This window comes from Thunnus albacares, chromosome 13 (genome assembly GCF_914725855.1).
Source record: "Thunnus albacares chromosome 13, fThuAlb1.1, whole genome shotgun sequence".
Lineage (NCBI taxonomy): Eukaryota > Metazoa > Chordata > Actinopteri > Scombriformes > Scombridae > Thunnus > Thunnus albacares.
In genome coordinates, this window is record NC_058118.1 from 24,161,513 (window position 1) to 24,188,671 (window position 27,159).

Here is a 27,159-nt window from a genome sequence, read left to right on the forward strand (position 1 = left end):
CACCTTTGAGATGAACTGGATCGCTGACTGCGAGCCAGGCATCATCGACCAACATCAGTTGTTTTCACGGCTGAATGGGAGCAAATCCCTGCAGCCAGGTTCCAAAATCTTGTGCTTTCTAGAAGCTGCTAGAGCAGCAGATTTAACCTTTATTCAACCAGGAAGTCTCTTGAGATACGTGATTTCTTTTACAAAAATATGTTCAACTATCATACATTGGTGTCACGTTTGGGTGTCCACATACTTTTGACCATATTCGTTGACCATAAAAATACAGGTAAAAACTCTCTTTATTCACACGTTATCATTTAATGTGCAAACCCAAATGTTATAAAAAAAGTAAAAAGTTATGTAATCGAACAACATTTTGTAAAGATATATATATATATATATATATATATATGTGTAATTAATTAAATATTTTTCTGATTATACAGCCTATGCACATTTTATTACATTTTCATTTTCTTATATACCGGTTCATATGCAGTCAACCAAATCATTTATCATACAATAATGTGGGAGCACATCTGACCATGTGTACATTCATGTTAACAGTCAAACATGCATTATGGCTCACAACATATATATATATGACTAAGATATGTCAATTTTTTTTTTCCTGTTAAACCAAGACAAGACTGAGGACTTTTATTGTCTAAACCAAGTTAAACTGTGTGTGTCAGCATCTATTTATGGCTGACTGTGGACATCAGACTCATGCATGTGCAAATATTTTCAAAGCAGGAACTTTGAAAATCCTCTAGAGGACTGATTAAAAAAAACAAGACTGTAGCGGGATGTTTATGCAGAGTTTAACTTTGAAATCTTTTTTAGGCATCAATGATTTCATCAAATTGCATAAAATTGGAAGAGTATCTTATAAAACCTGTGCTCAATGCCCAAAAAATGAAGGAAGACAGTAGTTTGACATTGAAACAATGTAATTTTCTGGTCTCATGGGTATAATTTCCACCTCATGTTATAATGAAATATTATAGTTTAATGTTATACACTAGATCATAAATTATAACTTATATATACATCACTGCTGACTGGTTCCCAATGCAAACTGAACTTTAGACTGATTTCCTACCTTCTAGGCAGGTTTCCATCCATTCATTTCACTATAAAAATAAACTTACAGAGATTTGAATAGTTATTCCAGTCACAGTGGACATTTAATTAGTTTAGTAAGTGTTTTTATTGTATGTATTTTTTTCAAACTGATGAAAAAAGCCAAAACATGTCTGAACGGTGAAATCAGGCTAAAAATTGTCTGTAAAAGATTCTGTAAAAGTAGATTTGTGAAAAAGTATTTTAAATCCTGAATTGTTTACATCCATGTTTCATCTGTGTTACATCCTTTATTCCTCGGTGCATTACAGCCACCTGTAGATCAGTGAAACAGTGTAAATTCATTGGCGGGACTGTGTATCGTGTCACCTGTGTGCATACAAAATGGGAACCCACTGATAAAAAACTGCTCCAATGTTGCTACTAAAGGCCAGAAACTCCACAGGATACAGTGATTCTGCTCATGATGAAGAGCAAAACTATGGTCTCTTGTTTACTCTATCTATGTGAGGGTGTTTTTAAGATGTTATCCTCAAGGCTAAAGGTCTAGAGGATGTTATCCTAAAAATATCAGACCACCAAAGAGCCCGCTCCAGTTAGTATACTGACTGGCTTTACTGGCTTTTTTGGGCACTTTTGAAACAGCTTTAAGGTCTCAGTTTGCTTCAAAGGAAAATGTTTGTACTATGTGTCATCTGACCTTAACTAAAGGCAAAAGTGTCTGTTCTGAATGGCCACACTTGAAGGCAGAATGAAAAGCCTGTTGCAATAGAGAGGAGCAAGACACTATGAATCGAATAAACTGGGATAACCACACATACTTTTGACAGTTTTTCCTTGAAGGCGCAAGTGGTGTTGCACTCAGTTGTACACATAGTGACGGAGAAGTAGAGTAGAAGAGAGAGATGTTCAAATCCCGCCTGCTTTCTCACCTCTGTACACCGGGCCAGTTGCTGCATGAAGTGTAATTGTAAGATTGCTTGTTTTTGAACATTTTTAAAACTGTCAAATGCAGCCAACCCCCAGTTCTGGACTAGAGTCTTCTCCACACAACATGATTTAGCCAAGGAGAACATGTTCCTGGACCAACATTGTGATCAACCAATCACAGCCCTCTGACATCATTAGTGTGCTGCTCATGTGCTTTTTTTTGGTGCTTCTTCAGAGATAAACTAAGTTTTCCAAATTGAAATTAGTACAATTGAACAAAATCTTTATGAGCTACTGCAGGGGTAGCGAGTTAGCTTGTTAACTAGGTAGGTTATGCTAACAAGTAAGCTTGCTAATAGGCTAGAATCTTGGCGAGTTAGCTTATAATGATTAAATATTAAATATTAAAGAAGAAGCTACGGATTTTGTTCAACTGTACTAACTTCAATTTGGAAAACTTAGCATACCTCTAAAGAAGTGCGAAGTGCTACTACCTGCTTCAAAAGAAGCAGGTAGTAGCACACTGATGTCAGAGGGCTGTGATTGGTTGATAATGTTGCAGTGTTGGATGTTGATCCAGGAACATGTCCTACTTGTTCTCCATCTGGAGGTGCTCGGGTTTCTTATCTGGCACATGGAAATTCACCCATGTGGCTAAATGTAAGTGAAAGTGTAACAAATGGTTTCTGGGTTTTATCAAGATATGAGATAAGTATAGATGGGCCAACAACATCTATATATGACTGACGATTGTGATCTTTCTCATCTGTCCTTTCCTTTCCATCCTGTATGTTCAATTCGGGGACCTCGGGGACACACGTTGGACAAACGACTGAATTCATGAAGCCATTAATGGCCTCAGAGGGGAGGCGTGGGGGTGGGGGTGGGGAGTGAACCTGTCTGTCCGCTTCCTTTCATGTGCTTCTTAACTGCGGTGTAATCAGTCCTTATCTGCTGCTCAGTCGATGAGGAGCCTGCAGACTCGGATCGATACGGCCCACCTGCATTTACACACCGCTCGCCGCCTCCACGCTCACTCTTTACCACTCTGTTCACTCCATCCTTCCTCTCATCATCTTCCTCTTGCTATTTGCCTCATAAACATGTACAAACAGACTGCGAGAGGGATCGATAAAAGCCATCCCAGGGTTTTATTTCCACTTCCTCCAGCCAAAATATCACGCCTCCTCCTCTGAAATTATTTCATCAGTAGGTTTCCAAAATATGACCTCGGCCATAATCTCACTTCCTATCTCTCTTTTCTTTCTCCTCTTGTTCACTTTCATCTATTCTTGTTCCCTCTCTCTCTCTCCACCTTCTTATTCCTGTAGTTTTTCTCTTTAATTCCCTTCTTCTTCCTCCGTCATTTATTTCTCTTCCTGTGATCCCCCCCTCCCCCCCGACTTGTCTATTTCTTCCTTTACCTGCTTCATTTCCTTCCTCTGCTGTTTGCTCTCCCGCTGCCTCGTCTCATCCACTCATCTTTCCCTTCTTTTCTTTCACAGAGTGCCCCCTCCACCCTCATTTCCTTTCCTTCTTGCCTCCTTCTTTCTTTACCTCTCGTCATTTTCATCCTCTTGGGTTTCTCTCTACCTCACCTCCTCCACTCATCTTTCCCTCATGTCCCCCTGCCTCCCTCCATTAATTTTTTCTCTCACTCTTTTCTTCTTTTCCCTGGTTTCACACCTCTCTTTCCATTTGTCCTTCCTTTCCTTTTTACTTTCTTACTTACTTCCTACTCCTGTTTTCCTTCCTCTATTTACATCCCCTTCCTTCTCTCTCTCTCTTTCCTAACCTCCCACTCTTCTCTTTCCCTCTTCCTGTTTTCCTTTCCTAATCTTCCTGTCGTTTACCATTTCCTGCCATCCTCCCTTTACTTTCATCCTCACTTCCTTCTTCCATGTGTTGTTTCCGTGTCTCATTCCTTTTTTTTTATCATTTGTGTCTGCTTGTTATCTTTCTTCCTCCCTTCATCTCTATTTACTCTGTTCCTCTGCCTCATCACTTTCCTCCGTCTGGTATTATTTCACTTATTTTCTCTGCGCTTTCCTCGTCTTTCCCTCTCAGATTCTTTCCCTCCCTTTGCATTCTCCCTTGTCCCTCCCTCACTTTTTTTGTTGTCCGCGGCTGGGATCAATCAGGAACTTACGAAGCGTGCAGCAGGATAAATCAGCGATGTTTGGAGGCTTCATGTCGGCAGGCGAGCGGTACGGATAAGGAAGAGCAGCGTCGGAGAGTGAAAGAATGAAAGAGAGAAATCTGTGAGGGGTGAGGAGGAGGAGCAAGAGGAGAGGAAAACGGGGGCGGAGAGAAAAATGTGGTGGAGAAAGAAAAACGCCCCGAGTGAAGAGAGTAAATAAAACCAAGTAAAATTGGAGAAGAAAGATTAACGGTCTTTATAAACCCTGTAAGATAGCATTCACACTCGAATTTCAGGCCATCTGCCACTGAGAAGTTATTTTGTTTATCCACACCCGAGCCATTGGTAGCAGAGAATTATGGGTATTATGGAGAAAATAGGGTATTATGAAGACTTGCAGAGCTATTACAGAGCCGGGGGGGAAACTGCAGAGCTTTCATACAAATCTAACCTCTCCCATGGTTATTGTATACCTAAGTGTATGTACAGTGAGCTGCTGCCGAGGTGAAATACTGATACAGAGAGTGACATCCTACCATGTGTTATATAGATTAGACTATTAGATTAAGTAGTAATTGCTCACAAATTCTTCAGGCATACATGGGAAAATTACAATGAAGCAGGGGAAAGTTGCTGACGATAATGTTTGGATGTCACCAGGTTTATATTTTTGGTTGATGTAACAACTATCCATAGGCCATCACAGGTAATTGATGGGTGTCTGTGAAAAATTAGTGTGAAAATTACGGTATCGTATTATCAGACAATAACCAAGTTCGATGGCCTGAAGCAGAGGAAGAGGACGTTGGCCTCACTTAACTGATTAACCAGGTACATCATGTCTGTCATCACAAAATATTACAACAATGTAAATTTTTGTATTAATATGAAATATTGTTTAAAATTGTTTAAAATTGTACATTTAAATGTGCTCACAAATATGATGTTTATGACTAAATAAATACACTTCTGGTGTGAACTGCACTTTTTTTTGTTTTTTTCTGTATTAATACATTATATCATATTGTAATAATATTGTATTAAAAGTATTCATTTACCAGTGAATTAATGGTGCTACAGTAAACCAGTGCTACAGAATAAGACTGGACAAAGTGATTACACACACATAGTAAGAAAACCATTTACATCTGTAATAACACAAATAACTAAAAATACAAACCTGGAACATAACTTTACTCAACTGTGAGTTTAGGGCTGCAACTAATGATTATTTTCTTGATTATAGGTTAATCGACTGGTCTATAAAACATCAGAAAAATGTGACATCTTGAATTTGTTCTTTTGACCTCCCCCCCAGTGGTTACACAGGGCATATTATTATTATTATTGATAATAATATTAATAACAATATTAATTCTAACAACAGATTTTATTTAAAATGATAGCAAATGTGCTCATATCATGATACAACGATCTACAAGTCACACTATGTACAATAATAACATTAAACCACTCCTGTCATCTGCGGTTACATGGTTGTTTCAGTTCAGAGAGGCTCTGTACAGAGAAGTGGAGTTTCTCTCCAGACTGTCAGTCAGGTGATGTGGTGGTCGAGCTACCGGAGGAGGTGACGGCAGCACTTTAAACTGCTGTGGAGGCTCTGATGTATTTTTCTATCAGGTCTATAACCCAACCAACCATCTGTTCCAAAAGTGTTCCTCTGGGAGACCGCACCGGGCCATTACAACCACAACTACCACCACCACCTTAAAAGCTTCTTCACAAGAGCTGTCAACCCTCCCAACCAACACACACACACACACACACACACACACACACGTCCCCTCACCAGTGAAACTGAATGTTAACTCACTACTGTTACTGTAAATCCCAATACTTCCACCAAGTGCTGTCAGTGCAAACTCTACAGCTGATTGTATTACTTTGACTGCACTGGATATCAAAAAACCAGCAGCCCGTTTACACACTGACTGTGGTTTAAGTGTTTTCTACTGTATTTCTGTACTGACAATGCCAGTTCAAAGTTCAAACCAGAGCTGTTGCACATAAAGTGACACGTCTTGCCATTTTTGTGGTTTTACTGAATATATAAGCTAAGTAACAGTAGTTGATTAACTTTTCTACCTTTGTGGTGGCTAATTAGTTGATAATAGAAGAATAATAATAGAAGCTATGCAACAAAATGGCCAAAAGGGAGACACAAAAAGACAATGGTGAATATTAAAGGAGCCTTTACATAGTGGAAACTGGGGCTGACCAATAAATCATATTTTCATTGTGATGGTATGAACATGTGCAATAAACACATTGCAAAAGACTGCCTGAAATGTGATGAATAAGCAAAATGAAGCACGAACAGTGTCTGTGTTTGATTAGCGTTAGCTGGCAGGCTAATGGTGTTACACTGCACAGAACAGACAAAAAGTAAACAAACTGTTGTAGCTACAAATCATGGACAGACAGTGTGTTGTTAGCAGTTGTACTGAGGTGTAAGAACCAAACTAATACCTAATGGGTCTGAAGTGACATCTGCAGGTATGTTTACATGCTGTTTAATGTGCTGCAGCTGAGCAGCTAATTAGCTATCTAGCTGCTAACTGACATTAGCAGTGCACTTAGCTGCTAACCAACATTAACAGTGCACTTTTCCCCAGTGAATGTTTGTTTGGTGGCTAATTCAACAAGCTAAGGTGCAGGACAAGACATGCGTTCATGTTTGTAAGTTAGATAAACATAAGACTTTAGCAGGAAAGCTAATGTGGGTTGTTGTTCAGAGTCTGTGGCTCTTGTGTTGTCTAGCAGGATGCAATCAGGCTCAGTGTGACCGTCTGCTCTGGATGTTCTGCCATCTTTGTAATGCAATGTAAACATTTCATATTTCACTAGAGTTTCAGCTTGAATGCTAACAGGCAACCAAGAGGCAAAATATTTGATGCAGTAGCTGAACATGAAGAGGTGAATATTATGTAAATAACTATAACTGAAAGTCCTTGATTGCATCTACATTTTAAAAACTACCTGGTGCCTGGTAGCAGATGGGTCGACCTTGCCAAACCATGTCTTCCTCTTGTGTTTTATATTCAACTGGAAAAAAGGCAACAGATGCTGGAGTACATGAAACACATCAATTATTTTCTGCATAGCAAATCCCAATCTGATACTTTATAGATCACATTTTTCACTTGGCCATGAATGAAATAAACACTACCCATCAAGCACATACTGTAGCACTGTTCACTCCTGAACCATAACCTCAGTAGTTCTTTCAGCTCAAGGTAACGGCCCATCATAATGTGTCAGTCACTGTAGAGAGGAAAATGATGTCTCAAGAGTGGTGTGGTTCATGGACACAAAGCAACCTACAGAGGACATGCACTCCTGATAAAGTATGAATGAGCACATTAATGTGAAAGAATATGAAAGAAATGTTATCTAAAAGTTCAGAGATTTAGAATCAGCAGGTTTAATTGCATGATTTACATTGATGTTGTGTTATGGATCACAATGCGTCACAATTTTTTAAAGCTGTATTTCTCTCCTGGGAACAAAGCACAGAATTTACATTAAGATTGTGTCTGCACATTTACACTGTGTCAAAGCAATGCAAACACCATCCAAAGTTAATTGTCTAACACAATTAAAGACTGCAAGCAAACTGCAAATGTCAGGCTGCATGCATGTCTATAATTATCAGGAATGGCAAACATGTTGGGTGGATTTATTGCTATGTAATAAATAAATTCATCAGTGGCTTCAATGGAGAATAAGCATCACATCACAGCGCGAAGAGATCCTGATCATACAGGAAATACAGTTTTTTGTTACTTTTTTGTCACACTACATAAAATGTTTGTGTCCATGTGGATTTTGTTGCTCTAACAAGATGAAAGACTGCAAGCAGACTGTAAATGTCAGGCTGCGTGCAAGACTATAACTGCCAAGAATGTATTTAGTTATGTTGGGGTGAATTTGAACAGTTTGTAATAAATGTTCATCTATCTAAATATTACACAGAAATGTTGTGTCCATGTGGGCTATCATTATGTTTTTTACAGTATCTACTGCTGAAATGATTAGTTGGTGAATAGATTAATCAATTATATTATTGAATCGACAAAACATTTGAAGAAATTCTATTTATTAATTTTAGTTGATGTCAGACATTCTTTAGTTACAGCTACTTAAAGGGGACATTACATGCTTTTTGTGGTTTTCTGTCATTTATATACTGTTATAATGTTGGATGTCTATGTTAAACATGACTTGTAGTGAATGTATGTAAAAAAAAAAAAAAATCATTTGCAAAGTTATTGATTTATTGTTGTTATGCAAAGTTGTGCAGATGTTTTTGAGAAGTTGACATTTTGAGTAAAGAAGAGAAAAAGAGGTGAAATCCTACTCCTACTGTTTGTTTACGTAGCCTCCAGAGCTGACCAATCAGAACAGAGCGGGCTCATCGGGAGGCGGGGCCTTAAAGAAACAGGAACTAAAACAGCCTGTTTCAGACAGAAGCTGAACTGAGGGGCTGCGTAAGGAGCCAGTATAAGATAAATAAGGATAAATATATCATGCAAAGATATTCCAGTAGAGCCCCAGAAAATAAATACAGACTTGGAAATGTGCAGAATATATCCCTTTTAAATATGAAAAATGCGCTGCTTTTTTCTGTTTTATAATATTGTAAATTCAGTATCTTTGGGATTTGGACTGTTGGCTGGAAAACAAGACATTTAAAGACGTCATCTTGAGTTCTGAGACTTTTTTTTTTTTTTTTTTTTTTTACTATTTCTTGACATTTAATAGACTAACAGATTAATTGAAAATGAAAAGCCCCTTTCAATAAAAGATAAATGCTATTTCAGATCAGAGCAACTTTGAACTTCAGTTATTAACTTAGTTATTTGGACTTTTATTTTCCTGTCATTAATGATATCTTTCTTCAGCAGACACTTTGTGCCGCACTGGGAGAAAAAGAGCAATTATAGCAATTTAGCTACCAGTGGAACACTTTTTTTCATTGTTTGCAGCCCTTCATTAAATCCAATGACTTCCATTAGCTGCAAGCCAGATTTACGTACAAAATGTCACCTCATCTTCTGATATAAGAAACCTCTTGCAATTGGCTGCTGAAAATGCTCCAGGTTGCCAAGTGCAGGGAAAATTGCCAACATCCGTCTGCCTGTGAATCATCTCCATCCATTTCCCAATAAAATTACATAAATTTGAATCTGAGGAAGCCACAACAGCAACCGAGAGCTTAGTAAGTTAGCAGCTGTTTTCTCTCTTTCGCTCATCCAGCAGTTCATCCAACACTTCAGTCCCTCAACTTTCAACCTGCTCTTGCATCTCCCACTCCATCCCAGATCTTTCCTTCCTTTTCTATCTCTTTTTACCTTCCTTTCTCCTTTTCAACCTCCACTTTCCTCTCTCCATCTGTTCCTGTCTCACTTTGCCTCATCGTCTGCTCTTTCTTTCGGTCTTTGCGGTAATCCTTTCTTATTAATTCTGGTGGTTATGAGGAGAAAGAGGATGAGGATGAAGGTGAATGTTGGACTTGATGAACAGTTGATGATGGTCTGAGACTGGACAGAGCCCTGGGGGGGGGGGGCTCAGGCTTTGGTCTCACAACAGGACAGTGAGACTGCACATTATACTGAAATATATTTAGCTCTTCTCCATCTCATTACAGCAGGTCAAAGAGAGCTGGAGGAGGTTCTGGGCAGAACAGAGCAGAACAAGCCAGTGGACACATTTAACAAGAACGGGGGGGGGGGGGGGGGGGGGGGGACGAGGAGCCTGTAGCGCAAACTGATGATTAAAATTTCTTCCTTCACAAATGAAAAGAAAAAAAATCGAACTTTAGTCAAAAATGCTTCATTTCTTAATGAGCACAGCGTGTTTTTGAACAGGTGAGGTGTGTTTTGACCGGTTATATTTCTAATATAAGGAGTTAAAACCTGTGATGTAGTTATATAATTTTGCCACATCGCACTTGAAGGAAAAGGCTGGTTGAAAAGAACAAAACCAACAACATGTTAGACTCAGCAGCAGGACGGTACATGTGGGATGTGTGTGTTCACGGCAATAAAAGAACAGCAGTCACCCAGTGACTCATTTAGTTATGTCAATTAAAAATTCCAAAGAAAATGGAAATTGTACAAAATTTTTTTGTTTGAGGTGAGTGAAGACTTTGATCTGATGTAATAACAGTGGAACGCATTTACAGAGAGCATCATTTGTATTATTTCATATAATATATACTGATATAATATTGATACAGGCATGATATTATTTTCAATACTGTGATATTAATTCCAACCATATCGCCCTGCCTCAGTATATAACTCAGGTGTTGGCTTCAGTTACAGAATAATTATCATAGATATATATGTTTGAACATATGAGGGAAAGTGTTTCTGTTCACAGGGGTTCATTAGCGTGTTGTGCTACATATCAGATCAATCTGCAAACTATAAAAATTACATAATATGACTCATAAGTATGCTGTTTGCTCCGTTCAACACTTTCATACTGAACAGCTCAGCTTCTGTTGTTAGCAATGATGTCAATTACATCAGGTCATAAAACACATAACACAGAACGCAGAAAGTGAACATCGCAGCAGAGTGTTGACTGACAGACTAATTATGAAATATTTCCATGTGAAGTTATTCGAACTGTGTTAATGTTTCATCTAAACATCTCCTTAGGGCGATTATTGCTGAGACAGGAAATATGTCAAAGTATTCCACCGAGAAAGACAAGGAGTGTTAGTGTCTGTAATGAGAGTGTGAATGAAGAAGGTTAAAAGTCCGTGCAAAGGGAAATGAGAGACATGTGAAAAGACTGTGAACTATGTAGTACTGAACTGTGGAGGTACAGCGTTAAAGTGCTTTTCACCATTTCTGTGTTCAGGATATTTTGGGTGGGCCTGAAATGGTGGATCCATGATGGTGTAAAGACAACTGGGATTCACTTTGGATAATATGCTGTTGCTGGCGAATGAGGCCATTTTCAGTCAATGTTAGTGCTCAAGGAGTTATTTTAAACCTAGCTGAAGCATCCGTTGCTAGCTGTGCGGCCGGGAGGACGGGTAGAGTCGATGGACACGGCGCCGGCAACAGCTGACACCGGCCTCCGCCAACAAACAAGGCCAATTTTAAATTGTGTATTTTTATACGAGGGTTTGGTACGAGTGTTGTTAACCCGGAGGCTGTTCAGTTATACTGATAATACTGTTTATTTTTTTCACGATTTTGAAACCTAATTTTATATATATTGCAAATTCTTTAATCATTCAAGTTTGGCTGGGTGGTTAATTACACACTTTCCTGGTGGTGTGACGAATACGTATTTATTATTGCTTTACACAGACTTTAAACAGAGAGGAGAAGCTGAGGAGTGTGTGTGTGTGTGTTTAGTGTCACAATATGCAATGACATCATCCTCAGCCACCAGACTATCTACAAAGATCAAAATCATGCTTTCTGTGCTGGATGTTGGTGGACTCGGAGCATGTGCATGTACCACCATCTACTTTTCATTATGAGGAATATAACAAAATGACCAAGACATTATTACTGTTTTATTTGTAGTTAAAAACTTAGAGCTAATTCTTGATATTAATATGGAAATGTGATGTAGAAGTACATGTATTTAAAGAAACAAACATGATATGTTACAAGTAAACATGTAATTTTGTCTAACTCTTAATTCCGTTTTCTTTCTGTTTCTGGTGTATTTACACATATATTTGTTGGTTAATTATTTATCTTTTTCCATTTTCATCACACTTTGTTGTACTTTTTTTGTTTTTGCTGTGGTTGTTTACAGGTGGCTAGAAGGAACTGGATGTTTGTTTTGTTTTGTTTTTCATTTTAAAAGGATAAAGAGACTTACAATAGCTCAAAAAGTTTAACACTGCATTCATAATTCTTTCAGCAGAGATAGAAATACAGATCTTTTGTGACCCCAAAACTTGTAAGATTTCCGTAAATGATATTTTTGTACAGTAAAAAGCTAAAAGTCCAAGAATTTTAGTGGAGACTCTGAAGTGCTGATGCTTAATTAACTGTAATATAACTTTGTGTTTTCAGCTGCAGGCAGTCAAGTCAGTGCAAGTTAAAGTGCCTTTAAAAAAAATCAGATAGAAGTTATTGAAACTTGATGATTTGACTTGTGGCCTGCACTGTTTCATCCATGAATGTATGAAATGAAAACCTGATGTTGTTCAATTCAGAATAAATGGTTTCCCATTTATTCCAATGAAAGTTTCTCTCTCCCCATATGCACCGAAAATGTTTGAAAGGTTTCTTTTTGTGCCTTGAGAGCGAAAATGACTTCTCATAGTACAAAAAGAAGGATGCTAAGATACATATTTATCTATTCACAGCCCAGCGGGGATCCTGGGGGACTGGTTTCTGCTTCAAATCTCTGCTCGAGGAGTAAAGGATGAATCCCCAGGACACAATGGACTCAAACAACTTATCCACAAAATCCTCAGTTTCACTCAGTCAAAGTCATGATTTAACTTTTGTCAGTCAGATGTTTATTTTCTCTGGTGATAATAAAGGAATAACTGCATTTTTAAAAAAAATGATACACTTCACTATTTGGCTTGTGTCCAGTCTGAATTTTCCTTAATTTACTTGTGGTAAAATCCTCACTGTGTATCCCTCCCTTTCAATCAGTGCCTGTTATAATGATAATGAGAGAGCCATATGGCAGACACAAACACAAATGAGGGCAGCGCTCGGGCAAATGACAAGCAGCAGTATTTACACAACGGAAAAAATATCCATCCTAACGATTACAACGCAATGTGAAGGAAGGTGGGGCGACTTGTGTGATCAGCATCTCTGCAGCTGCTCAAGTCAAACTGAAACAGGTGGAGGAGAAGGGAAGAAAGGTGAGGGACTGGGAACCAAAATTTAGTCACTTGATATGCAGATTGGGTCTTCTAGACTAAAAAAAAAAAGACATCTTTGATATGTTTCCATCCATCTGTTGCACATCAAAAATCTGAGGGAAAACACCAGACAAAAAGCCAAAATGTTGCAAAAACGGTTTTATGCTTGGCGGAGGTGGAAAAGTTGGCATATTAATAAAGGCTAATGGAAACAGATTTTTTAATTACACCTTGACAACGCGGTAGCTGCTTCCTCTCCAGGCCTCCAACCCACCGGAGAGGCCATAAAATGCAGGGATGTCAGTGTTTCGCCGAGGTTGACTCCTGAAACTCATTCCTCCATTCGCATTTCACATTTTTCCATTCTCTGCTTACAGTAGGAGCAGCTGAGATGGACAATAAAAAGAGAATAAGTGGTCCACCTTAAGGGTCAGTCCACCTTCTGGGCTCACCCCCTGCACTTTTCCAGCAGTTTGGGAAACAACAGATGAGACTTTTCTTGGTCTTGAGAAGCTGTAGCATTTATTAAAGGACATAATGTAGCCTGTACTGTACATTTACTGCTAGATTGACAACTTAAAGCTAACCTTTTCTCTCTGCTCTGCTTGCATTCACTGTCACCTTTCTGCCGCTCACTTTACTTGCTCAACCACACACTCGCTACACACACACACATTACACACTGCCCTAAAGGAGCTATGCTACTCTTATAACAGTACCTTATGTCCTTTAAAGGATGAGGAGAGGGAGGATTCTGGTATTTGATGCATATCAATTCCACAGAAACGTAGGGTGTTATCATGCTCGCACAGGGTGCTAGTGAAAATCATAGTAATCCATTGATATTAATGATCAAGTGAAATTTTAGCACCGTTGCTCGTAATTAATGAATACAGGGGAAACACTGGGGGTACCTAACTGCAATGTCCTAAATGTATAAAATGTACAGTAGTAATCTAGCAATGTACACAGCGTCCATGTGTGTGTGTTGGAGTGTGTCTGTGTTGTGTTTGTTTGATAGCTCAGACTCTGACTGATGTCCACAGGAGCCGGTTGCATCAGCTGTTCTAAAGTTCAAACTTAGCCTACTTAAAACGTAAGCGAAGATTTACGTATCACTAAATTAAAACCGGTTGCACCACACAAACCAGTTGTCAGGTAGAGATGAGTTGTTACTAAATATTTGCAACTACTATCTGCCCGGTGCAACTGTTGAGTAAGCTAGCTGAATGAACCATGTGAGAAAGCTAATGTTAGCTTGCTAATATCTGCCCTGATTAGATTGAGGAATAAAAGAGGTAATATGTATGGTAAACCTATCTGATCTGACACTTTACATTTAACAAAAACAAAACAAAACAAAACAAAACAAACAAAACCTCAAATTACAAAACTTAATGCCAATAACATTAGACTGAATGACCAAATGACATCCGTTAGCTTAGCATAATCTGATATTTCCCTCTCATTGTAAACTGCATGAATCCTACTAATTTTAAAACACACTATTTCTCCAGTTATGCAGACACAAATAAAACAAAGTCACACCTATATTCACAAAGGATTGACAGTTAAATTTATTTTATCTTTTGGCCCCTAAAACTGTTATTTTTATGAGTTATGTTACAGCTTGTAATGTTAACTGCTTGCATTGTTGGTTGCTTCTTATTGCACGGTGCTACAGATGATTTCTAGCAACCAATTTACACATTATTTAAGATATTTCCTAAGTTTTAGTGGTGTGAACTTATTTAGTAAATTGCTAGTTTGAACTAGTTAGTAGAGGAAGAACTTTACGCACAAACATAGTGATGAATTTACAAACAGCTGGGAACCTACAACACAGTCCAGTTATATTCCTCCAGACCCATAACCTCATAACACTGCAGGATTTGCACTAACGAGGATGAATTTGAATCCACTTGTGACCTTGTATTGACTTTAAGTTGTCTGGCTTTAAGTATAATTACACTGCCTCTGACTTTCACTTCACGTTTTGTCTAGGTGTTCACTTGGGTTGAGATCTGGTGACTGTAATGATCATATCATATGATTCACATCATTTTCATTCTTATCAAAGCATTCAGTGATGCCTCCTGCCCTGTATGGAAGCATCTGCACACATGTTTCTAGTTTCTCCAGGTTTTTCCTTTAATTTAACATCTGTCTGTGTAAAGCAAAGTAAGACCACAAGTCTTAAAAAAGTTACAGTAGAGCTGATTTAGCAAGAATCGTACCATAGCTATATATTCATAGCTATATAGTCGATATTTTCCTTCCTCCTCCTTCCTCTTAACCAAATAAAGATGACTGTGAAAGTCACCTTAGAGTAAATTCATCTGTCAGTGTTGAAGGAGCGGCATTGTGGCTGTTGGTTATGCTTCCATGCTAGATGTTATGACTACATTAGCACTAACTGCACTCGCCTTCTCTCACACAGATGGTCTATTACGTGTTGGGGGGGGGGAGAAAGACAGAGAGCACATTACACTCCTACTGCCTATAGGATGCAGACTGCCTGTCACTGACATATAACTGCCTTTGAAAAACAAACAATGCCAGCCGTGATCTTTGCAAACAGCTTTGCCAGGGCTCCTGAACGCTTCTCATTTGTCAGGGATGGTGCCAGCTGCAGATGCCCCGAGCAGAGGGGAGGAGGGAGCATCTTCCCTCTGCCATGCTTACAATCTAATCTGGCTTTGAGACCGCTGGCACCTGGATTTATGTCAACCATGAAACAAGGCTGGGGGACATGTCCTCGACCCCTGCAGCCAGCCAGGTGTGAGGTACACAAATACACACATACACAACCTGCCAATAAATATATATGAAGAAGATATGAGACAGGTGGGCTCCCTGCGAGGGAACTGGGTAATCTGTGAAGATCGTGGCAACATATCAACTGAGATAGTTCATGCCAAGATTGAGGTCTTCATGGGTCCACTCAGTCCACCGATCCAAATTATACTTAGTCTAGCTGCGTCAGGTTGGGTCGCTATGTTCGAGTATCTAAAAATGGATCTGTGCATATTCAGTATCAGCCTTAGTCACAGAGAGAGAAATATTTCAAGAATTTAGTAACTTATGTACAAGATTTATGCTGTTATGCAGATTCTACAGAAAAAGAGGCACTTGTTAAACTCAATATAAACTCTTTATCAAGTGTTTCCATCTAAAAACTTCTAAAACACACAGCTCAACATGCAACATGTGTCTTGAGCTGGAACCGGTTCTGATTATAATGTTTTGGAATTTGATCCACAGATCAGATAAATTGGTTAGAAAAAATTGTTATCTTCTCATCTTATCTAACACCCAATTAGCTACAGAATTTATGTTATCATTTGGTCTATTTGGCTCGGATCTGGCTGCGCTGAGGTCTCTTTTTCAAAAATGGATTTATGCATGTTTTGGTAGGTTTTCCACAGGTCTGTTTCGGATCAGGTCAGACATTTTGGACCCCTTAAGACCTCTACTGCAAAACTACTTACTTACTCATTAAATGTAAGTTAGCATATTCTCAGTGTTTTCGGTATGATGGACAGCTCTAGATACCCATGGGCCTTAGCCAATTTTGCAGGCATTCAATACCACATTTTCATACTTTTCGTACAGTTTTTCATTCTCTAAAGGCTAAAGACATATTATGGTCTGTACCAAAAAAAGTATTGCCTTTCAGTTCCCAGCCCTACTCCTAACAAGCTCTACTGTTGCCAAATTCATCCAAAAACTGACCCAGAATCTGAAAGTGAATTGATTCAAACAGTGTAATCTTTAGCTTCAGCATGCAACAGAATTTCAAGCTCTGTGAATGGATGTTTCTTACTGAAATGCCCTTTGGTAGTGGTAGCTTCTCTCTCATTCGATTTTTATGCACACAGGCTTGGATTGTGCACATAAATTTTTTCTATCACAGTTACTCATCTTTTGTACTGATGGATGGCTGAAGGATGTTTAAGAATGGTTGTTTTTGTTGGAATATTGTTGGCCTCCTTTAAAAGTTGAAACACGGAGCTCTGATTCTTTGTAACACAATACTATAAAGGCCAAGAATGAACATCCATGCTCCAACAATGATGCAATCACAGTTTTTATTCTTGCGTTAACGCTGTTCAACATACAGTATAACTCCAAAACTCACATGGATTACAACTGCATTTTACAAGTGTCTACTCAGTTTACTGTTGTGCTTGAAACCCAGTGCAGAGATGAACAGTTATAAACCACACACAGACAAACACACTCTCACACACACACAGGTCAACAGTAGTTGCAGTCACTGGGGTTTAATGGATTCTTCATCATCTCCTTAACGTGGTCAGCTGACAGGAATCCAATGGTCGCTCGCACACTAGCACATTTCCCATTCACTCCAGATAAAACCATGAAATGTAGGCTGCCTCTGTCTTTCCTTAAATAAATTCTCTGCCGTGACGTCCCCCTACGCAGTAACTCTGGAGTGTCTTTTATGGTCCTATTACGGCTTAACGGTGTCCACTCTGCAGGAAGGAGAGCTGGAAATAAAAGTCTGAGTCTGAAGCTGTCGAGGTGGATAAATGACTGAGGCTGAGAGAGGTTTGATGGAACTTAAAGATGAAGATCACCCAGGTAGTTTCATGAGAAGATAGATATTTTTTTTTCAAGTGCTGAATTGTTAGTAGAGGTTCACCGTGGATCAATATGTTTAATATATGTTTGCTCAAACTCAAACAGGCCTCCAAGACACCTCATCACTGCACAATTCTTGTTTGATATAAAACTTGTGATGTAATGTTGCCATAGATGTTGTAAATGTAATATGATGCTGTCATCTTTGCTGTGCTAAAAATAGGGCTTTTATGAAATGGAAAATTATACAAAACTTTCAGTCTTGACACAGGAGAATGGTTTACTGCATAAAGTTTTAAAAAATATGTCCCTGCAGTGACTAAAGTTTGAAACTTGCAGCCTTGGAGCTGCCACCCGTAACTTATTATGGATCCTCGAGTCATAAGAAACATTTCTCAGTATTGAAAAATAAAATATTATAAAGATGTTTTATGATATTTCCTGGAGCTGTTATCATTTCTGAACTGCTCACAGTGAACATGCAAATCACAAGCCCACAAAATAATGATTGATTTAAACACATTCTCATAATTAAATGTAATTAAATTGTTGATTGTACTATGCACTCCAGAACGACCCATAGGAGCGTTTTTTCTAATATGCCGCCTTTATTGATGCTTTCAAAACCCTGTTACAAATTACTGTTATAAAATAATTATGTTTTATGGTGTGACAGTGCAGAAGTGTTTATGGTCTGGTGAGGTTTTGCCACAAAAACCACTTGGTCAGCGTTAGGGAAAGATCATGGTTTGTGTTAAAATGATCAACTGAAACGTGGTGTGGGTTAAAGGTACTACTTCCTTAAAGTTAGGCAACCTTTGTCGTCATGGCAACAGTAAACACCACGACAATGGTAGTTACAGTTTTTGAAAAACTGTCCCGACTCGCTGTTGGAAAGATGACACTCATGGTTAGAAACGGCAGCTAAGTCCATCCACCCAACCCACCACCTCCGATTATTAATTTGTCACATTATACTGACGTCACTACGGCCACTAGATGGCGTCTGTCACTCAAACACAACTATAGGTCATTTTTGTTGGTTGAATTTTTGAGTCTATACTGTTGTTTTTCTTTTGAGGACGGGCTGGTAAATTTCATGGTAATATTTGGATTTGTAGTTGGCTACAACAAATTCGACTGTGGAAGTGCCAGAATTTCCTTATATTGTCACTCATAGTCAATACGATTTTTTATTTTTGTAAAGCAGGCATGCAGACAGGGCTGCTATATACACGGTCTATTATTTTATTGATTATGATTGTAACTCCAATCTTGGAAGTAAATCCGTGTGCAGTTAGCCGTAACGGCCATTCCAGTGGGCTAGTTCCTGTAGTTACTTGTGTTCAGACTTAGAGAGAAATGTTGTAATGATTCAAATAAAATTCATACCGACATATGTCCCATTTGCAAAGGGAATATATTTTGCCCTAAGCTGAGACTTCCAGGTAGAACTTCTCTCAGGCTGCCAGCTAAGCGGCAAATACCATGGCTTAAGGCTGATGCCAATATGAAAGTATTTTAAAGTGCAAAGTCACTGACAGCCACTGCTGTCTCCAAAAAATCCCTGGCTCCAAATGAGTCCCATTCAAAAAGCCTAAACTTCTCTCTAGAAATACAAAGTCAATCGTTTTTATGTAAATGAGTCATAATGGTCTCAATTTCTACATTCAGGCCCTCTAATGAGTCTTCAAGTGGTCATTTTGGAAATTATTGCTCCGTTAATAAGATATGTAGACTTATAGTAGCTTTTATGTCTGCCATGTCGGAGTTAATCGACAGCTGTGATTGACAGTTGGCTCACCTGCTGCTCTATGGTTTAAATTATAATTTTGCCAATTTTAGAGTCTAAACTATTCAGGCAAAGTTCTTATATGACTGCTCGTTTTAACACAACATTTGACAAGTTTGGCTTTATGTTTTAACTGACAAAGAGGGTTTTGTAAAAAAACAAAACATGCTTATGTCTCTCAAAAGAAATCATTTTGGCATCAGTTATTAAACTCAGGTTTCATATCAACTCGAGTATCAGAGAATGAACCTAGTTAGCAGCAGCATACAGCCCTAGAGGATTGCTCCTGGGAGGCTCAATTCAAGGCAAAAAGACACTTTTCTCAGAGGGCTTAATTGGCTCAATTAACCTCCTGGGTTCCAAATTGTCCTGTGAGCACCACTCTTTCTTTTTGTCCCACCTTTCATGCCTTTCTTCACTTATAAATGGCACATAAAAAAAAGAAATGCCTTAAAAGCCCTCACAAGCAGTTCTGAACAAAGGAACTCTCCCAGGGAGCAAATATATTTCAACAGAGGCTTCATAACATCTGAGGCGACCCTGGAGCCAAAAGGCTGATGCAGGGTTAGCTTCAGGCTACTGAGGGTCCACAGGGTGCACAAAGACGCAGAATAATCCTAGCTCCCTCTGAGCAGCTGGGAGGAAAACATCAAAACACAAACAGACTTCCCTTATTACAAAACAACCCAGGCAGAAAGGGTCAGACCTCCCGGAGCGAGTGCGCGGAGGGCAGCTCATCTTTGAGCCCTTTTTGGACTTGACCCTATGATCAAGAGTCTGGTGGAGGCTGTGGAAGAGCTTTTCTCACAGCGGCTGAAGGTCAGAGCTGTTTCAGTAATGACATAGTATAAATCAGAGCCTGGAGAAAAGAAAACTGAGGTCAAAGGTAGATCCCAGCACTCAACTGTAGATGAACACAGCGAGAAAGAGTTGTTAGGTTATGTTTTTTGAAACTTTCTAACTAATTTCTGGAATTTTCGATGTTTGTCTCCCTTAAGGATGGGTGTTTTTATTACCCGAGCTCTTGTTAGATTTAGCTTTTGCACATTGTGACCCTAGTGATTGCCCAAATTCAGGTTCTGGGCTTCATCGATGATATGAGGAGCTGCTGAGTCGTACACATCAAAAACACCTCAAAATTATTTGCCCTCACAGTTCAGAAATGTGACCCCAGAGCTTTCTGACCACTTTAAGACAAGGCTTTAGAGTACAGCACGAACGAGGTGAAAGAAGACGAAACATATTAACAGGCTGACGTTATTTGTCCCCGCATTAAAATGCATTAAAAATTTTAACATCCAAGTTATTTTTTCCTGAATTTCTCCTGCCTCTTCCACTTGAAAATTCGTTGCAAAACAAGTTGAAATCAATGGTCAAAGCCCAATACAATACATGCAATACATGGTTCTGCTTTGTAGACATACAAACTGCACTAGCTTTAGCCAGGAGGATCTAATGAACTGATTAGATTTGACAGTAGTCCATGCAGTGGGTTTGATTTATGCTAAATCAACTATGGAATGAGATGTGCAGGAAGAGGGGAAAAGCCTGGAAAGGACTTATTTATTACATCTTCCTAAATAATGTAAGTAATAGAAAGTAATATTAATATAAAAACATTTTTGAAACATCTTCAGTAAGACCTTGAGGAAGATGTCATTTTGACTAAATGAGAATAGTCATTATCATCACCTATTCATGTACAAGGTTGAGTAAGAGTGGGTTATAAAGTTATTAAGCTTTATGTTGCTGTCTCTACAATGAGGCTTGTAAGTACAATATCATAAATTAAGCAAAGCCTGCGAGCAGCACTGCTCACCTGAAAGCTCTTCTCACACTTGTTGCTACTGCTGCTGTTCATATAACATCTCAAAAGCCTCACCCCCACCGCAACATCCACCTGTTGACTCTGAGTCAACGTAAGCGTAAATCCCACATTTATGTACAGGCTCTCTCCTGTCAGACTCTCAGAAGTGGTCAAAATTATTTTCTTGAGTTAATATTTAATGTTTTTTTTATTCTCTCTCTAAGTTTGGAGTGTTACATTACACAAAGACGCTGTGAAAGAGTTACAAGTCTCGTATTGTCTCATCCATCTGCCATCTGAAATTCTGACTATAAGTAAGTAAATTAAACTTTTAGCGCAAGTTCAAGCAGGAGGACAACCGTCAGCCTATTTCGTCATTACACTGTGCTCTGCTTTTCCACTAATCTTCAATTATTTCACTGGGCTCTGCGCGCAGGCTTTCCTATCATCCACTGATCATCTTAGCTGAAGAATAATAATTGACCAAGAATAATTTAAACCACCTTACCTGTCTTGTCTCTCTCTGCTGTCATTGCAGTCTATGCGGCATCTGAATTTCATCCCTCCACCCTGTCTATCTATGACTCCCCTAAGGGGGGGATCTCCCATTGGATGTTATTTATAGGGCCCCATTACTTTTTATCAATTTAATTGATGGGGTCAATGCCAAAGACTATCAAATAAAACTTTTGAATTCATATAAACTTGTGTCTTCCCTGATTGACTTTTATCTAAAGTGTAAAATCACAGAACATTACAGATAAATAACTGGGATCCCACTTTCAGCACATCATCCAGACTGGTCGGAGTGGGAGATGAAGATGTTGTCTCAGTCCCACATGACTATACATTAGCCGAACCGCTGCTGTGATTTGTCTGGATGCCTTTATTGTGGATAATTGTAGATAAAGATTGTGTGCTTTGAAAGACTGTTTGTGGGGATTACATCTCTAGACGAGCAATATAAAATAGAATTACTCAAAGTATAGAAGAACAGTGGACGGGTACTGTTTTAGTGGAGCAGCGGTCATGTAGTGATGTGCATTTCATGACAACTGTCAGACAACAAGGAATGCTTCAGAAACTCCACAAAACATTTGAAATCTCATTTCTCTGAGACGTTTGCAGCATGCAGCTTTGATGTTTCCTCTTAATTTGTCTTCTATGAATAATTTTGATCTCTCCATGTGTAACATCCTGTAGCGAAACGAATTCTGAGGTTGTAAATGTGGTCAAACCTGAACATGGATTTATCATTGATTGTGTTTTTCACCAAAGAGCTGCCTGACTCTGATCTCAGACTGCCAGAGAAGGAAAAAAAAAAAATCAGAGTCTCTTTGCAGTAAAAGGCTTCATATTTGACAAGGCTTTATTTCAAAGTAGACAAGAAAGAAAAAAAATGAAAATCTTTTTCTTTCACAATGTTTTTCTGTGATCATACAACCATCCTTGATTTGCCTCTGAAGAATATGAAAGAGGCCGAGTACCATAATGTGGAGTGGTAATTACTTTGTGAGTGCATCAAAGCAGACCGGCTGCTGATAACATGTTTCGTATGGAGGAAGGAGAGGGTGAAGACTCTTCCAATTACCTTTTTCTCTCCTCTCCTCCTTTGCTCACTCCTTCCCCCTACAGTCAGCTCTTCTCCGGTATCCGAATTCATTTTGAGTGAGCGCAGACTTCAGCCAGTGTGACATAATTGAGGGAGTATGAATGGAGTATAATTATAATTACAACAAAAGAGGAGAGGAAAAAAACATCAGCAGGTAAAGTCATTATTTTTTGGGGGTGGCCTTGGTAACTGTGCATCGTTTCTGAAAATACAAGTCCTCATAATGAAGGCAATGAAAGGTGCTGGGTGTGCGCGCTTGCATGTGGGGGGCGAGAGAAAGAAAAATGAACTGCGTGCATGAAAACGTAATAGGTGGAGAAAAATGACCTGCGTTTCAAACAGAGCTCACTTCTTTTCAGTTTGTGAATACCTTTCCCTTCAACTTTGACAACCCTTGTTTGGTTCCCAACTCAGGCCAGTTAAGTTTCTAAGCAAAAGGTTTGTAATTACACTCATTGTTCCAGCCTGTCACATGGCACAAGTCTGGAAAAATCACTGTTAGAGAGAGTCAACTCATTTGCACTGGCTAATACATTCTGGAGGAAACATAATTTTATATATATTCATATTGAATGTTTCTACAAAAATTCATTGCCAACATTTGCATATCGATGGCCAAAGCGCAAAACCTCCTATCTGCAGAACTTTCTGATTGGAGGATTTCACTTTGGATGATGAGAACGAGGAAGGCTGCTCATATTCAGTCTGTCTGCAACATAATCCCACCCTTCGTTGTGACAGAAGAGTCACACAACAAAACAAAAACACAACGCAGAGTCCCTGGATGTGTAGAGAGGCTACAGCACGAGTGGGTTACACAATCACTGAACATTCATTTCCAGTGGACGAGGAAGCAAATACACTGAATTTAAGGAATTTCCCACTTAAGGAATTCCAACCCTAGTATACTACAATGTAGTAACTATTACATTTACTACATCTTTTTACCTGAAAACAAATTTATTTTTACTTTTAATTTAATTTTAATTATTAACTTAATTTAGAGCATCGTTTTGTAGAACCTCTTCCAACTTGCACCAAGTGCAAAAGCTCCTATCTGCACTTTGCGAGGCATTAATATCTAGTTGGTATTGTTAACACATAATATAATAATATTGTCCAAAAACAGTGAATTATGTGTTGGGTATCCTTAACAAATAGCATTCTGCAAGAAAACAAGTTTTTTTTAGTTTTCTCAAAAAAGTGCATTTTTCAGATAGGAGGTTTTGCTCTTCGGCCATCGATGTGTACTTCTGGCAGGTAAAGCATGATTGACAGTTTTTTTGGTTATGTTTAGGCAATTTAAAGTACTCAGTGAAGGTTAAGGGAAGCTGGGAAGTTTAAGTGTTCATGTTGTCTCAATATACGGGTCCCAAACTAAATGTATTTGAGTATTTCGAGTTTTCAGTACTGTATATTAATCAGCTTTCAGGACACACTAACAGGATCTTTGTTAGCGTTGGACTTTAAAGTGTGCGTATATGGCTACTTCCTGGAGGCAGAACAGACCCGGTATGTATTGAACCTACAAGAGATTCTGCACTTAAGATTTATTTTTTTGCCAGCACAAAAAGGGAAAATTGTGGTGTTGGTTAAAGAATTAGAAAATGTCAGCGTTGATGTAAAGCATAAGACCTTGTTAGCCCTGCTAAGATCACTGCTTAACCACAGAGGTGTAGTTATATTCATTAAAAAAATGAAAATTATGTGTTGTATAAATCACCACCTGCCCTCCTCCTGCTGATTCTCTACAAAGCAGAGATGTTAACATGACTGATCCTGAGCATCAAGGTGACTCTTGCGTTTCTCCCACTGGGTTCTCTGCCTGTTAAAGTTTAAATACATCTGGCCTCGTCCACGCTTTTCTATATAAGCTGTATACTGTATTTATCAGTACAGTCTGCCGCTCTGCAGTTTCCTCCTGAGTTCTGAGGTGAAAACAGCATGATCACATCGCATGAGTGAGCAGTGCTTATTATGGAAGTGAAGTTTGATTCCGAGGCTGGTCTGAGTGGGTGCAGCTGACAGGAAAATATGTTGAGGGAAATATTAGCTGACCCTGTGACTTACAAACCTGTGCTACAGTAACAGGCTGCTGCCCTTCGGGATATTATTTCGCTCACATCAGCATAGAGTGAGAATTTTTGGAGAGTGATTCTCCTGACAGATTTTAATTTTTTATTGAAATCACATCATGAGTCAGGCCAAGATGTTGAAAAGAAGAAAACCAGGAAAAGGTCATAAAGTATTTACCAGTATTTTTTGCACGTCTTAGCTTAATCTCATATTTTCTTTCAACTATCCTCTTGATACGACAAGTTTTACACTGACTAGTCATATTTAACAAGTTTTTAAAACCAGCTGCAAGAAGAGCAGTTTATATTTTATGATTCCACATGTTGAGTATGTAGCCATGCTAGCAGCTATTTGGATGCCAGTATGAGTCTGTTGGTCATTCGGTTGATCCAACACTTTGGTCCAGAGTGAAATATCTCATCTACTAGATAGATTGGCAAAGATCTGGTACAGATAACTAATAACTTCAACAATCCTTTGACTTGTCATCTAGTGTGAGCTCAGCTGTACCTTGTGTTAAATGTCAATTAGCGGAGGCTAGCAAGCTAATGCGCTAAACTAAGATGGTTAGCATGGTTAACATTATACCTGCTTAGCATTAGCATTTAGCACAGCTGTGCCTAAGTATAGCCTTACAGAGTCGCTGGCATGGTTGTAGATTCTTGTTTAAGGCTTATTCTGATATTTAGAATATCAGCAATAATTATAAAAGCTTTTATTCAAGCATCATATAACCAAAGGTTCCCAGCCCATAGGGGCATGCAAAACACTTTATATTCCATACAGATGCTAGAGAAAACAATAAGGGAAGCAAATAAACATAGTACTATATTCATGTCTGCACTGTAGTCTCCAATCATCTATCATGTTAAACTGACTGTTGGAACTCTGTCAAAATTAGCCTACATATCTGACTTTGAAACAACTACTGAATGACAATAAAATATAACATTTCACTATGAAAAACTGCCACAAGACAGAACATTTTACAGTGTTTGGTTGGTAGTCCATCAAAACATTGACTCACAACCAGTGCTGCCAAGTATTTTCAGTGGCATCTAAATCTAACTCTAATCATAATATTTATGCAGGCTCTTGTATAAACTCTAACTTAAGCATTAGTATTAGTATGAAAAGAGAGATGGTTATGCACTGGAATACATTCACTATTGTTAACTCTATCTATTCTGACAATCAAACTTAGATAATAAAGTTAAATCATTCAGAATAAAAACAATGAGGATCAATGATTGGTCATTAGGCACATAGATTCACAACTCATTCACGGCTCGATCTGGCTGATGATTGGTTCATTGAACGTGCAGAGAGCCACTGTAGCGTTCATTCACTGAGAAATACTGGCGTCTCCCTTCAAGGAGAGGAGTTAAGGTCCATCCAGAAAGTCGCTAGATATGTCGCTAGTTGCTTTTTGGGGAAAAAAAGTCTCTAAAAGGGTCTGAAATGTTGCTACATCTAGTGACAAGTTAGCAATGCTGCTCATAACCTCAGTATTTCTAAAATCCTGGTTCTGGCCCTGTTTATCCCATGTGCACTGACATTTCAAGGTCTGTTCATAGAACCATTTTTGAAAACAAGATGGTGTGGCTGATTCCCAGTCTTTAAGAATCTGCCTTTTAGCTAATGATGCCTGTGCGCAATGTTGTTTAAAAATGAGACTAAATTGAGTGTGACAATTCTGTGATTGTCTGTGTGTTTCAGGCTCTTAGCGCATCGTCTCATGTGACAACCACCATCTGCTGCCAAAGTGGGCTGAAACAAACCGTAAAAAGTATTTTAACTATGATTTGACCCAGCCTATCATCATATTCCCTGTGTTTGTGTTCTCATTTACTGTGTGTCTGCAGGGAACCAGTCAGCTTGTCTGACTGGACTGTAAATAGCTGTAGAAGCCATAATGAAGCCAGTGATAACAGTATCATAGATTTCCAATGACCTCAGTTGGGCCAATTAAAGTTATATGCAGGGTATAATTATGTATTTTATGGGTGGGGAAGGAACGATGGGCTTGGTAATGACATGTGGCAGCTTTATAAGCCTCCTCAATCCCTTCATATGTCAAAGGGACGAGGGATCAGACAGCAGCTCATCCTCAGGTCTGATCTGAACTCTAACAGCTGCTGTTTCACTCGTGTGTGTTGTACAGACAGGATCACACGCACAGAGACATGTCTACTGTAAATAGGAGCACAAAGCATTCAGGTTCAAG

The 27,159-nt window shown here is 38.8% G+C and overlaps 1 protein-coding gene and 1 long non-coding RNA gene across 2 annotated transcripts in view; both read right to left on the reverse strand.

The window, feature by feature from the left end:
- Window positions 1–27,159, reverse strand: part of sgcd (sarcoglycan, delta (dystrophin-associated glycoprotein)) — a 152,306-nt gene that overhangs the window by 41,464 nt on the left and 83,683 nt on the right. The gene's annotated exons all lie outside the window — the stretch shown is intronic.
- Window positions 4,006–23,772, reverse strand: LOC122995733. Its single transcript, XR_006406856.1, has 3 exons — window positions 23,456–23,772; window positions 13,593–13,597; window positions 4,006–4,016 (listed from the first exon to the last, which is right to left on the reverse strand). It is a non-coding gene; the product is annotated as an uncharacterized LOC122995733 (long non-coding RNA).